This window comes from Furipterus horrens, unplaced genomic scaffold (assembly GCF_987537825.1).
Source record: "Furipterus horrens unplaced genomic scaffold, mFurHor1.1.pri manual_scaffold_3, whole genome shotgun sequence".
Lineage (NCBI taxonomy): Eukaryota > Metazoa > Chordata > Mammalia > Chiroptera > Furipteridae > Furipterus > Furipterus horrens.
The window spans coordinates 20,136,264-20,149,651 of NW_028327173.1; the positions used below are offsets into that span (position 1 = coordinate 20,136,264).

Below are 13,388 nucleotides of genomic sequence, written 5' to 3' on the forward strand. Positions count from 1 at the left end.
AGGTTGCTGGTTTGATTCCTGGTCAGGGCCAAGTTGGGGGCATGTGAGAGGCAGCTGCTTGATGTTGATGTTTCTCTCCACCGCCCCCCCTTCCCTCTCTCTAAAAATAAATTTTTTAAAAAAAGAGTGAGGGATTCCCTCTCAGCTTCTCCCTGATGATTCCCTTCTGAGCCTTGGGAGATAACTTTTCTAGGATTCCACCCACTTTGTGTTCTGCGGTCAGTCTTCCCAAAGTAAAGCAAAGCCGAGTCTGAGCAGGCCTTCCAGGGGAGTATCGCGCTCTCTGCACACAGCATGGTCCCCACCAGAGGGTGCCAGGAGGTGGTTAAGAGGATATGTTGTTTGTAGATCAGAGAGATGGGTGCCAAGGGAGCCATACTGAAGATATGCACTCTAGCTAAGGACTATTACTACCAGCATTTCACAAGGAGGAAACTGCATCTCGGGGTAGAGGTGAGGGAAAGTGAAGTGACTTGCTCAAGCACACATTGCTGAACCGTGGTAGGGACCCTCAGTTGTCAGGCCCCAAAGCCTGGGCTTTCCACAAACTTCATCCAGGTGAACTCACATTCCCTCCTCATCTTGTACCCAAAGCAGGCTCTTTGGCCTCCAACTCTGTGCACAGATGGCTGGGACCTGAAATTTGGGCCTCACAGAAGCTGGTGACCTGGGTTGGAGGGGGACTTATGAACACTCAGGTGGGCTTGGGCTTCAGGGAGGTGTCAGAGTCTGCAGAGTGGGACCCCAAAATTACTCATCCTGCAAAATCAAGTTCAAAGGCCTCCTCCTTGAGAAGCCTTCCTGACCTCTCTGTACAGTCATTATCCATCTCCTGAGCCCCAGCCCCAGCCCCAGCCCCAGCCCACTTTTTCCACCACAGTAGCCCTGGCTGACGGCAGGCTCTCTGAGAACAGTGCTGTGCCTCACCGCCTCTGCTCAGTACTGCCCAAGGTGCTGCTGGGCCTGGATGAGACAAAGGAGCTGTTTGTCGGGAGAATGGAGGAACAAGTGAATGAATGGGTGCACACACGCTGGGCTCAGAGGTGCCATCAACCTTGGCGTCAGGGCCCCCTGGTGGCTGAATCCTCACCTGCCATAGCCTAGAGAAGTAGTGAAGAGAAGGCACCCGTACAGTCCCAGCTCTGAGCACCTACTATGGACTGGGCTGGGGGGGGGGGGGGTTTCAATGATTTTATTTACACGTTTTAGTGAGAGGGAAAGGTAAGGAAAAAGAGATGGAGAGAAACATCGATGGATTACCTCTCACATGCCCCCAGCTGGGGACCTGGCCCGCAACCCAGGCATGTGCCCTGACAGGGAATTGAACCAGCAATCTTTTAGTTCTCAGGCCGGAGCTCAATCTACAGAGCCACACCAGCCAAGGTGGCCTGGATGTTTTACCTACATTTGTAACTGCTGTGTGAGGCCTGGACACTGGCCCAAGGGGACTAAGCAGGAAGGGGCAGAACTGGGAGTAGATCTCGGTCTGTTGAACCCAGAGACCAACTGGTTGCTGTGGCCCCCACTCTGCACTCTTCACCCAGATGTTGTGCCCCAGCCTGGCCAGGAGAGGGTCCCAGTCTGGCTTTGAGGTTTCCCTCACCTGTGGCACTGTCCTCATTCATGCCTCTACGGGGCTCTACTCTTGTCCCTCAGCATGCACACACATCCCCTGACAATCCTCCAACTCAGAGCCAGACAGAGCCAGGCTCAAATTCCAGCTCCACTGACCTCCCTGAAGCTCACTTGCCACTCTGGACCTCAGTTTCCCAGTCTGTAAAATGAGAACAATGATCTCTGCTACCACTGTGTGCCCTAGATTGAGGCTTTCCCTAAGAATGAGGAACTAAGGGAAACAAGCCAGGCCCACGGAGAGTTAGGCGGAAAAAACTGGTACCTAATGAACCAGAGAAGAGAGGTGCGAAGTCACCTTAAAGGCTAACTCTGGGTCTTGCAGAAGGTGATGGCATCAGGTGAAGGTATTAACTCCCCTGAAGTAGTAAAGCATCTTCAGATAAAGGTGACTCCCCGTGACCCCAAGCTGCTGTTTGTCCAGAGAGAGGCAGCTCTGGCCATCAGACCAGTGACCAAGCTGAGCCTGTGTGGAGAGGGACAAGGGGGTGTCACTGGTGGATGGAGTAGTTCCTTTCGTCATGGCAGGATGGTTCTCTGGAGACCTGGATGGGTTGGCTGTCTTAGCCTGGGACCATTTACGCAGGGTCTCTGCCATCTCTGCTTCAGTTGTCTTTGAGACTAAGCGGACACAAGAGTGAGCCAGGAGGGTCAGAATGGGAAGCGGTGGGGCTCCGAGTCCAGCATGTATGGGAGAGTGCACGTTTGCCTAAAGGCATGCAGAATCAATGACTTTTAAAAACACGATGCCAGCTAGCCAGGATCACACAGGATCCCAACAGGAAACAGATGGCTGCTCTAATGAGAGTTGGGGCAGAGTTTGTTTTCAAAAGGATTAATAACAAAACAGGCAGTAGGGGAGTTGCCAGAGAGAGTGCAGCAGCTGGGGTCAGCAAAAGCGCAACTAGCACTCCCCTAGGCCTGCAAGGCCAAGGTGGGGAGAGGGGGCCAAAACTGGGATGGAGAGGGTCCTGCAGAGCAGAAGTGACCTCACAGTGAAGGGTCCGGGGATTAAATACGCCAACTTCGCTCTTCCCTCACTCTCATCTCCTGCTGGGCTCCCCATTTACCAAACCTCACATGAACTGTGGCTGTAGACTTTTTAATGAACAAGAAATAAACTTCTTATTTAAACCACTCTTTCTGAGGCTCTTGTGTAACAGCAGTCTAACCCTTCCCAATACATGTGAACTTACATGTATCATGAACTTATACTTATTTTGGTGAAACATATAAAGCAAATCTGGCAGAATTGCAGAGAGAAAGTCACGAACATATAACCAAAGTGGGAAGTTTTAATTAAACTTTCTTAAAACCAAGTAGCAAATCAATCAATCAAGTTACCCATTGTTTTCAAGTTCATGTAGAACATTTTTTAAAATACCACATATGTGGCCATTAAGAAAGACTAAAAATTTCTCACAGAATCAGTATCATTCAGTCACATTCTCTAATCCCAATATAATAAAATTAGAAACAATAAAATGTTGGCCAAGGAAATTCAATGCTTGTTAACATTTCTAAATAATTCATGGGCCAAGGAGAACATTATTATGGAAATACTAAGATATTTAAAACTGAATAACAACAAGCTAAAGTGGAACTTGAAGGGAAAATTATAGCCTGAAATGCATTTATTAGAAATAGGAAGGATTGGCAACAAATGAATTAAGCATCCAGTTCAAGACTTGAGAACGAGACCATCAGAAAACGCAAAGAGAGTAGAAGAAAGCAAGTAATAAAGATAAAGCAGAAAGTAACGATACAAAAAGCAACAGAAGGTCAAATTAATTTTTTTTAAGCCTTAATAAAATAAACAAATCACTAGCAAAAATACACAATATTGGGAACAAAAAGAAAGATATGACTAGAGAGGCAATCAAAAATAATTTTTTTAATCACTAATAAACACCGTAGGGATCTTTGGTTCTGGCAACGTATCAGGTTAAGAAACTGAAAAACTCAGGAAATAAACCCAGAAGAAAGAAGTAACTTTCATAAAGAAGAGGAGAGATAAAAATTTAAGCAAAGGAAATTCAGAGAAGCATGGACATTAGTTTTAAAAATTTAAAGACTGATTTGGGTGAATAAAACAAACAAGGATGACTAAAAACTGAAAAACAATCAAATAATAGGCAGAAATTTATGATCAGGTTCAAAGGTATTCTAAGCTCCTTGGTTGTTCTAGAGAAGGATATTGATTAACTTTAGACTTTGTTAACTGGAGTATGTTAAAAATTTAAGGAGGACTAATGACAGAACAGAAATAGAATGTAATCTAAACCAGTAGAGAGGAAACAAAAGGAATAAACACAGTCCAATCAGGCTACCTCCAGGCAGAAAATGACAAAAGAAGCAAAGAAAATCTTGGTGCCTAGGCCAGTGTGAGTAGTCCCCTCCCATTATGTGACTTGCTTCTCCCAATTGAATATGGTAGAAGGGAGGGTATGTTACTTCTGAGCAGGGTTGGCTGTCTGGGAGGGCGGCCCATGCTCTCCCGTACAATGCTGCTCTCCGAAAGGCTCCATGTTGGTTTAATGCTCTGCTCTCAGTGACGAAATTACTAATAATTTTTAGTAAGGAGCCCCACAAACCATGTAGCCAGTTTGCTTCCAAGATTAGGTTATAAAATATGGTTGCCAGATAAAACACTGGAAGCCCAGTTAAATTTGAATTTTGAATAAATGATAAATAGTATGTCCCCTGCAAATATTAAAATATCTGAAATCTAGATTCAACTGGGTATCCTGTATTTTTACCAGCTTTTTCTGTCAACCTTATTAGAGAAGACCTGCAGCTTTCCATGACTAAGAAAATAGATACATTTCTAGCAAGACTAAGAAAAAAGAGAGAAGGCCCCAAAAAATAAACCATGAGAAACAACTTTATGGAAACAAATTGGAATACATAGGTGTAATGGTTAAGTGTCTATGAAATATAACATCAAAATTGACTGAAGAAATGGAAATGAGAAATAAATGATAACATTAAAGAACTAGTTGTTCAGATTGTTCTGTTTTTATTTTTTAAATTGCTCCTGGATCTATAGTTATTGTATCCTTTACATTCTTTTTTTTTTTTTTTTTAATCCTCACCTGAGGATATGATGTATGGGACAATGTTCCAATCAACTGAACCACCCGGCCAGGGCTCCTTTTCATTCTTAATATTTATTTACTTGTGCCTTTTCTATTTTTATATAAATCAGTATTAGGGGGTTGACTATTTTATAAATTTTGTTCTAAAATTTTTTTGTTTCATTAATTCTCTCAATTGTGTCTTTGTTTTCTTTTTTAAAAAGTTTTGTTCTTATCTTCATCATTTCTTTGTCCTACATTCACTGGGTTTATTTCATTGTTCTCTTTTATTGTCTAAGTTAGAGTAAGATACAGAATTTTTCAGCATCCCAGTTAAAAATCACCTCAGAGGTAACCATAATTCTAACTTTTATCACCACAGATTGATTTTGCCCACTTTTGAATTTTGTGCGAATGGAATTATAGAACATTTACTCTTTCTGACTCTTTCACTCAACATTCCATGTGTGAGTTTCTCCCATCTTGTTGCCTGTTATAGCAGTTGTGTGTGATTTATTTTGATGTGTAGTAACCCATTGTATGACTATACAACAACTAATTTATCCATTCAACTATGGATGAACATTTGGGTTGTTTCCAGAAGTGTGTTATTAAATTTCCACACGTGTACAAATTGTTTATTGTTACCAGTCCTTAGTTGCTTTTTGCTTAGAGAATCTGTGGTATATATGACTGATTCTTGACAGTCCATGTGTGCTTGGGAAGAGTGTTTTGGGTGTTGGCCTCCCTTTGTGTTAATAAATCAAGCTTGTTAATTGTGTTGTTCAAATTTTCTATATCCTTCTTTTATTTTTTCTGATTAAAAACATCAATTAATAATAAAGAGAGGTGTTTTGGTCTATCTCACTTAGAACTGGGTATTGCTGACTTATTATTACTAACGATTTGGCTTTTTTCTACCATTTTACCTTCTGCTTCCTATTTGCCCCACTTTTGCTCTGCTTTTTGTTGTCTTTTCTTAAAAGTAGACTGAGTTTCCATTTCTTATTTCACTCTTTCTGTCTACTGAGTTAGAAGTCATTGATTCTACTGTATTGGCTCTATTCTCAGGGTGGCTATCCTTAAGATTTTGCACTGCACACTCAACCAAGCCGGCCTTTATGTCCAACCCTCCTTCCAAACAGTCCAAGAACCTTGGAACGCTCTCACTCCAGTGGCTGCCCCCGCTTTCACCTTGCACTCAGGTTTCATTTTAGTCTGTCCTTGTAGCCCACAAATTTGCCATTATGATCATTATATTATACATTATTGGTTTAGATTTATCCACAAGTTTACCATTTTCTTTTTTCGACAATCCTCGCATCTCAGACTTGTCTTCTTTGATCATTTTCCTTCTTTTGAAAGTACATACTTAGAAGTTCTTTTATTTTAGGTAGATGGGTGGTGATTTAAATTTTTTTTTTTTTAATTTTGTGCTCATTGCATCTGAGAGCTAGGGAGACCCACTGACCTGGAACCACTTTAACATACTTCCAAGGTCTCTATTCAATCTAGGAATCTCAGACTCAGGTCCCACAACTTGCTGTTGTCCCCATCAGTGCTCCTGATTGCTGTGTTGAGTGAGAATTTACCTTAGAGAACCCGCCTCTCCTAATGCACGCCATTCCTAGCCCTGGGTTCAGCTCATGGTTTCCTTTTGTTTTATTTCATTTCCTAAGACATTTTACTTCCAGAAAAACCAGCAATAAAAATTTTATATCATGGGTTTTTTTGTTTGTTTTTGTTCGTTTGTTTTGTTTTTTGCAGCATCTGGTTCTTTTGGAGTGGGAGGGCCTTTCCAGGTACCTATCCACCATACTGCCAGAAGTGGATATCCTTTCTATGCAAGTTTGTATAATTTTGTTCCTCTTGTATGTATTCTTGAGCAGTTAGTAGTATTGTTCTCCAGTTTCAAAACTTTATATGAGACTTCTGGCCAAGATGGAGGCTTAGACAGACACACTGCGTCTCCCTCCACAACTAAGAAGGAATACAACTACCTCAAAACTAGAGGCAACCAGAAGTTCTAGAATATCGAGCTTTGTGGAAGTCCAACAAAGATATAAAGAAGAAATACTCATCCGGACAGGTAGGAGGTGTAGAGCCGGGGCAGTGTGGTGGCGGCAGCAGCAGCAGGCCAGTGGAAAGAGCTGTCACACATTTGAAAAAGCAGGGAGTGTCACACCCGGGGAGCACTCCCAGCACCAGACCAGACTGCACAGCTCACGGTCCCAGCGCCTGGGAAAATCAAGCCTCATTGCTTCTGACTGTGCAAACCAGTGGGGGTTGGGGCAGAGGCAGACACCACCAGTCTCTCAGCAGAGTCCACCTGTTTAAAGGGCTCCCATGGTCCTAGAACATCCGCAGACCCACCCACTCTGGGAACAACGGCCAGGCCAACAGCTAGAGAGGCGCCAGTCCCATACGGAAGTGGAAGAAGTGCCTGGAAAAAGGGTGAGTGCTGAGCAAGTGGCATTGTTCCCTCTCAGAAACCTCCCCCACATACAGTGCCACAACGTGGTGAAACGGGCCACCCTGTACTGACAAATACCTAAGGCTCCACCCCTTACAATGTAACAGGTGTGACAGCTCTATCTAAGACACAGAGGCAAACACACACAGGAACCTGTCAAGGTGAGAAGACAGAAAAGTATGGCCCAAAAGGGGGAACAGATCAAGGTTCCGGTGGGAGAACTAAGCAATGAGGAGATAGCCAATCTAATAGATGCAGAGTTCAAAACACCAGTGATAAAGATGCTCACAGACTTGACAGATATCCTTAAGTATGGCAAACACATAAGAAAAGAAGTGAAGGCTATGCTAAATGAAATGAAGGAAAATCCACACAAAACCAATGAAGAGAAGGAAACCAGGTTCAAATCAATTATTTGGAATATAAGGAATAAAACAACAGTCAACCAGTACAAAATGAGGAAATAAGAATTGAAAAAAATGAGGAGAGGCACAGGAACCTCTGGGACAACTTAAATGTGCCAATATCCTAATCATAGGGGTGCCAGAAGGAGACAAGGAAGAGCAAGAAATCGAAAGATTATGTGAAAAATAATGAAGGAAAACTTCCCAAATTTGGTGAAGGAAATAGATATACAAGTCCAGGAAGCACAGAGAGTCCCAAACAAGCTAGACCCAAAGAGGACCACACCAAGACACATCATAATTAAAACACCGAAGTTTCAAGATAAAGAGAGAATCTTAAAAGCAGCAAGAGAAAAGCAAAGAGTTACCTACAAAGGGGTGCCTATAAGACTCTCAGGTGATTTCTCAAAAAAAACTTTGCAGGCAAGTAGGGACTGGCAAGAAGTATTCAAGGTGCTGAAAAGCAAGGACCTACAACCAAGACTACTCTATCCAGCAAAGCTGTCATTTGGAATGGAAGGGCAGATAAACTGTCTGTGGAGGTTGTAGGACCCTGGGGGCCCTTTAAACAAGTGGACTCTGCTGAGAGACGGGCAGTTTCTTCCTCTGCCCCAACCCCCACTGGTTTGCACAGTCAGAAGCAATGAGCTTGATTTTCCATGGCACTGGGACCATGAGCTGTGCGGTCTGGTCAGGAGCTGGCAACGCTCCCCAGGTGTCCCTCCTGACTTTTTAAAACGTGTGACTGCACTTTCTGCCAGCCTGCCGCTGCCACTGCTGCAGCCACCACCGCTGCAGCCGCCACCACACCACATCCTCTCTGCCCCAGCTCCGCCCCTCCTACCTGCCTGGACGAACATTTCTTCTTTATATCTTTGTTTGTTGGACTTTCATGCAGCTTGATTTTCTGGAACTTCTGGTTGTCTCTAGTTTTGAGGTAGTTGTATTCCTTCTTAGCTGTGGAGGGAGATGCAGCGTGTCTGTCTAGGCCCCCATCTTGGCCAGAAGTACATGACAATTTTCTAATGTTGAAATATTCCTGCATTCCTGGGATAAACCCAACATGGTCATGATATACTTTTAAAATATATTTTTGTATTTCATTTGATAATATTGATATTTGAGTCTACGTCTATAATTGAGAATGAACCTAAGATCTTTCCATCTTAAACTAACCCTTATCCAGTTGAGTATTACGCTTCAACTAGCCATAGAAAATGCAAGGTGTGGTTTTCCCTCTTTTTCTATGTTTTGGAGCAATCTGTACAAGCTAGGAACTGTCTGCTTGCTGAATATGTACCTGAACTTAAGACATGTGTCATAGCTACATGCTACCACAAGTGGGTGGGAGGGACGTGACTGAGACTGTGAGCCGCTGCATGTGAAATGAGCCAAACCACCTTCTTCAGCGGTCAGTGATGGCTGTAACAGAGGTTCCGTTCGCAGGCCCTTTAGCTCTTACTCTGAGCTAAGGCCTCCCACTTTACGTCATCAGTAATAAAAGCGGTATTTTGTCTTCCATAATCACTCTTCTACTTTATGTCTGAGCATGTCAGGATCAGGCTGAGGAGGAGAAGGACTACTGTATTTAAAGGAGACCTTCTTGGAGGCGCATACTGGCAGGTACACAGAAAAAGCTCAGGCAATTGATTAGAGGGTAATTAACACAGTAATTAATTAAAGACATATTCCCCAAAGTATGGTACAGGCACTACTGCTGCAGATGATATTTAGTGGTAAATAAAAAACCCTCTGTTATTTTAAGAGTTATTTGTTTATTTTAATATAGATTAGCAAATATAACTATATAGCTGTAAACAATAAGAGATATAAATATAACATCAAACTTGCAACTTTACAGGTATAGTGTAAGACTAGGCTAGTCAACTTAAAGAAAAGTATTACCATAAGTAAATATTAACACAGGTAACAAGAAGATATGGCAAAAATTGAGACTGTGGCATGAGAATAACCAAAGTTTGAAAAATATTCAAATAAAGCCCTATTTAGTGAATAAGAAACCAGCATCTGCCACCGACTTTCCCCTGCAAATATACACACGAAGAAGACATAGAAAGGGGGAAAGATTAAAAAATGAGAGAGAAATACTTTCTAAAGAAATCGAATGATCTTTCTCAAAAGGACCAGGGTTCCTACTCAGAGTGTTTGTGTCTAGAGTAAATCCCTCGTTATATTGGCCCAGCGTAGGAACAGGGGACATCTGCTTCCCTATCTGCACCCCTTTCACACGTCCTAAAGCAAAGCTTACTGGTTGATCTCGAAGTGTAAAGGCAAATTAAAGACATTTTCAGGCATGCAAAGACTCAGAAAGCTTTCCTTCATGCACTCCTTTTAAAAATGTTATTTAAAGATATACTCCAGCAAAACAGAGACAAAACCCAAGAAAGAGAGAGATAACAGATTCACGAAACAGTGGAATTAGCCCAGGAGTGCAATGAATAGAAATACCAGAGGTTCATAAAACCATCAGTCAAAATTAGAACAGGAAGTCAGAGAGTTTGGAGAAGAATGTTTTTAAGAAAATAGGCTTCATTCAACAAATAATGTAATTAAGAAGCTGGAGGATTTTAATGACCCGATTTAAAAGGCATGTGTTTCTTTTCTCAAGAAAAAAAGAGAAAAGCAATTAGAAACTACAGTGGAACAAAAAGTTGTATAAGAAAGTCATGCTCCAAATATGAAGCAAATTAAAATTTAACATGACTCTGAGTATTTGAGGGACTGTAGGAAAGTACATTTGAACTTGAGACCTGGAACATTTCCCTGGAAGCAGCATTTGGACCATAAGATACAGTTCCTTCTTCATGGGTTTCAGAATGCTAGTTAGCTCTGCAGAGAATAATGTTTACATAATTATAATTTTATTTTTACTCTTTTTTTAAAAATATTCATTTATTTATTTTTGGAGCGAGGGGAAGGGAGGTAGAAAAAGAGGGAGAGAAACATTAATGTGTGGTTGCCTCTCACGTGCCCATAACCAGGGACCTGGCCCATCCACTAACTGGAATATGGATGTGACCAGGGCAAGGGTTTTTGCCATAAATAATAAGAGCTAACACTTGTATATATGCTAACTATGTGTCAGGCACTTTTCTAAGTGCTTTGGGTACATTAACTCATTTAACCTAGTGAGGATGTGTATTAGTTTCCTATTGCTATTGTAATAAATTACCACAAACTTAGTGGCTTAAAACAACACAAATTTATTCCCTCATAAATCAATGTGACAACCAGGCTGCTTATTTCTGGAGACTTGGAAGAATTCATTTCCTTACCTTTTTGGCTTCCAATGGCCACCTGCCTCCTTGGCTCATCATCCCTTCCTCATACTCCTATAATCTCTTGCTTCCATCATTACATATCCTGTTTACTACTTGACTTCCTGCCTCCTTCTTATAAGGACCCTTGTGATTATATTGGGCCCACCCAGGAAATACAGAATAACATCCCCATCTCAGGACTCTTCATGGCCCTTATCGAAGCTGCAGCTGCTTCCACAGAGCTGCAGTGGTCAAAAAGGAGCCCAGAGTGACAATTTTCCTTGATGGTCACTGCTCTGTTTGCTTCACTGATCTGCAACATTTCAGGAAAAACAGTTTAAAAAAAAAAAAGAACTCATCACTTCTGCAAAGTCCTTTTTGCCATATAAAGTAACATTCACACTTTCTAGGGATTAGGACATATACATTTTGGGGCAAACAGTATTCTCCCTATCAGATTGGTACCAAATTATCCTCATTTTGCATATGATGAAACTCAACCACAGAGAAGTTAAGTAGAATGCCCCGGGTCATATAGCTCATAATTGGCAGACCCATGATTTAAGCCAGAACCTGTGTTCATAACCATGATATTCTTCTATCCTGGCAGAATTTGGCTTCCTGATCATTGTAGAGTCACCTTGCTAGCCCTGGATGGTCTGCATAGAAAAATAAACGTCCATCTTTCTAAGCCACTGCCATTTGGGAAGTCTTTATTATAGTAACTATATTCTAACATAGAAGTCAATAGCTACTCTACAAAATTAAAATAATAATTTTACTTTATTTTATTCTGAGTGGTTTGAATCTTTTACAAGAAAAACATACTCTTTGTTCATTTCAAATGTGTTTAAGTTGGAGGGCATGACTGCCATCTGTCCACATCACACACTTGTGTAAATCTTCCCTGCACCCTACTGCCTTTGGAATTGAGTCCAAGATCCTCAGCCTAGATTCAAGGCCAGACCTTCACCGACCTTCCTGTTTCTCATTGCTCCCCTTCATGGGAGTACCCTCAGGCCAAACTAGCGTATACTGTGGTCCCAGAATAGCCTTTTGCCATGCCCACCCCTAGCCTTTGCTCATGCTGTCCCCTCAGAATTCAATACCTAGAATCTCAGCCCTTCTTCCTCTCCTACTCCTGCCTAGCATGAGTCACTCAAAGCCCATCTCTGAACTCCTATTCATCCCTCAAAGCCCAACCCAAGTTGCCTCTGGAAATTGGAAATTCTATTCTGTTTATCTTGGTCTTTGTCCTATTGAAGATTTTCCTCAAAAGTCTGGTGATCCTGGTCATAGTTAAAGACCCATCAGTCTACACACACACACACACACACACACATACACACACCAGAAAAATCAGGCCTCTCCTTCTTTTCCTTCTCCTTGAGTGTTCCTATTTATAAATACTCACACCACATCATCGTTTATTACTAATATTACTAATTATTTTATGATTTAGATCTTTAGCAGCCTACTGCATCATATAAACTCAAAATGAAGGCAATACCAAATAACAAGATAAGCATAAGGGTGTCTGATTTTTAAAAAATATTAAGTGATTTTTACAATGGCATGTATATGGATGTGTGAGTCTCTGTCTTGCTGGTCCCCAGCGCCTGCTGCTCTGCACACCTGCTGTTTGCATGAACCCTTACACAACTCGACATGGCAAAGGCTCCAGTGGGTCTTGTCTTATAACCAGTGAAATGAGACACAGAGAGGTTGTACAAGAGTCCTGTGGCTGCTGCTAACAGGTTACCACAAACTTAGTGGCTTCAAACAACAGAAATATTTTTCTCTTACACTTCTGGAGGTTCCAAGTCTAAACTTTGAGGCTAAAATTATTATGAGGCTAAAATCAAGGAATCAGCAGGGCTGCATTCCTTCTGGAGGCTCTGGGAGGGAATCTGTTCTTTGTCTTTTCCAGCTTGTAGAAGTACCCACATTCCTTGGCTCATGGCCCCTTCCAGCCCTGGCATCACTCCAACCTGCGCTTCACTCTCACATCTTCTCTTTCTGACCCTCCTGCCTTCCTCTTGTATCGGCCCTTATGATTACAGTAGGCCCACCTGGATAACCCAAGGTAATCTCTCCATCTCAAGATTTTTAACTCAGTCACATCTGCAAAGTCCCTTTGGCCATGTAACATACACTGGTTCCACGGGTTAGGATGTAGACATCTTTGAGGGTCATTACCCAGCCTATCACAAAGGTGAAGTGCCTAGTCCAAGATCACAAAGCAAGAAGCAGCAGAGCTGGGAGACTAACCCAGGCCTTTCTGGCCCCAAAGCTTGTGCCCCTAACCTCCTTTCAACACTAGACTTACCAGACAGGAGTGATTGGCTTGTTTTTCCTTTGGGTTCACAGGTACTATCATTGTTGGCCCCAGCCCCAACCTGCACCCTTCCACCGCCCCCTGCCTTGACTCCACAGGCTTCCATCCTAATACATTTCATATCCACTGCAAGCCAACTGTTTACCTGGGGTCTTCCCAGCCTAACCAGCAGGGCCCCCATCT

At 42.4% G+C, this 13,388-nt stretch overlaps 1 non-coding gene across 1 annotated transcript; it reads left to right on the forward strand.

The window, feature by feature from the left end:
• The first annotated feature begins 11,072 nt into the window (after positions 1 to 11,072).
• Positions 11,073 to 11,205, forward strand: LOC150014515 (small nucleolar RNA SNORA16B/SNORA16A family). The gene has a single exon (XR_016510276.1). It is a non-coding gene; the product is annotated as a small nucleolar RNA SNORA16B/SNORA16A family (small nucleolar RNA).
• The last annotated feature ends 2,183 nt before the right edge of the window (positions 11,206 to 13,388 follow it).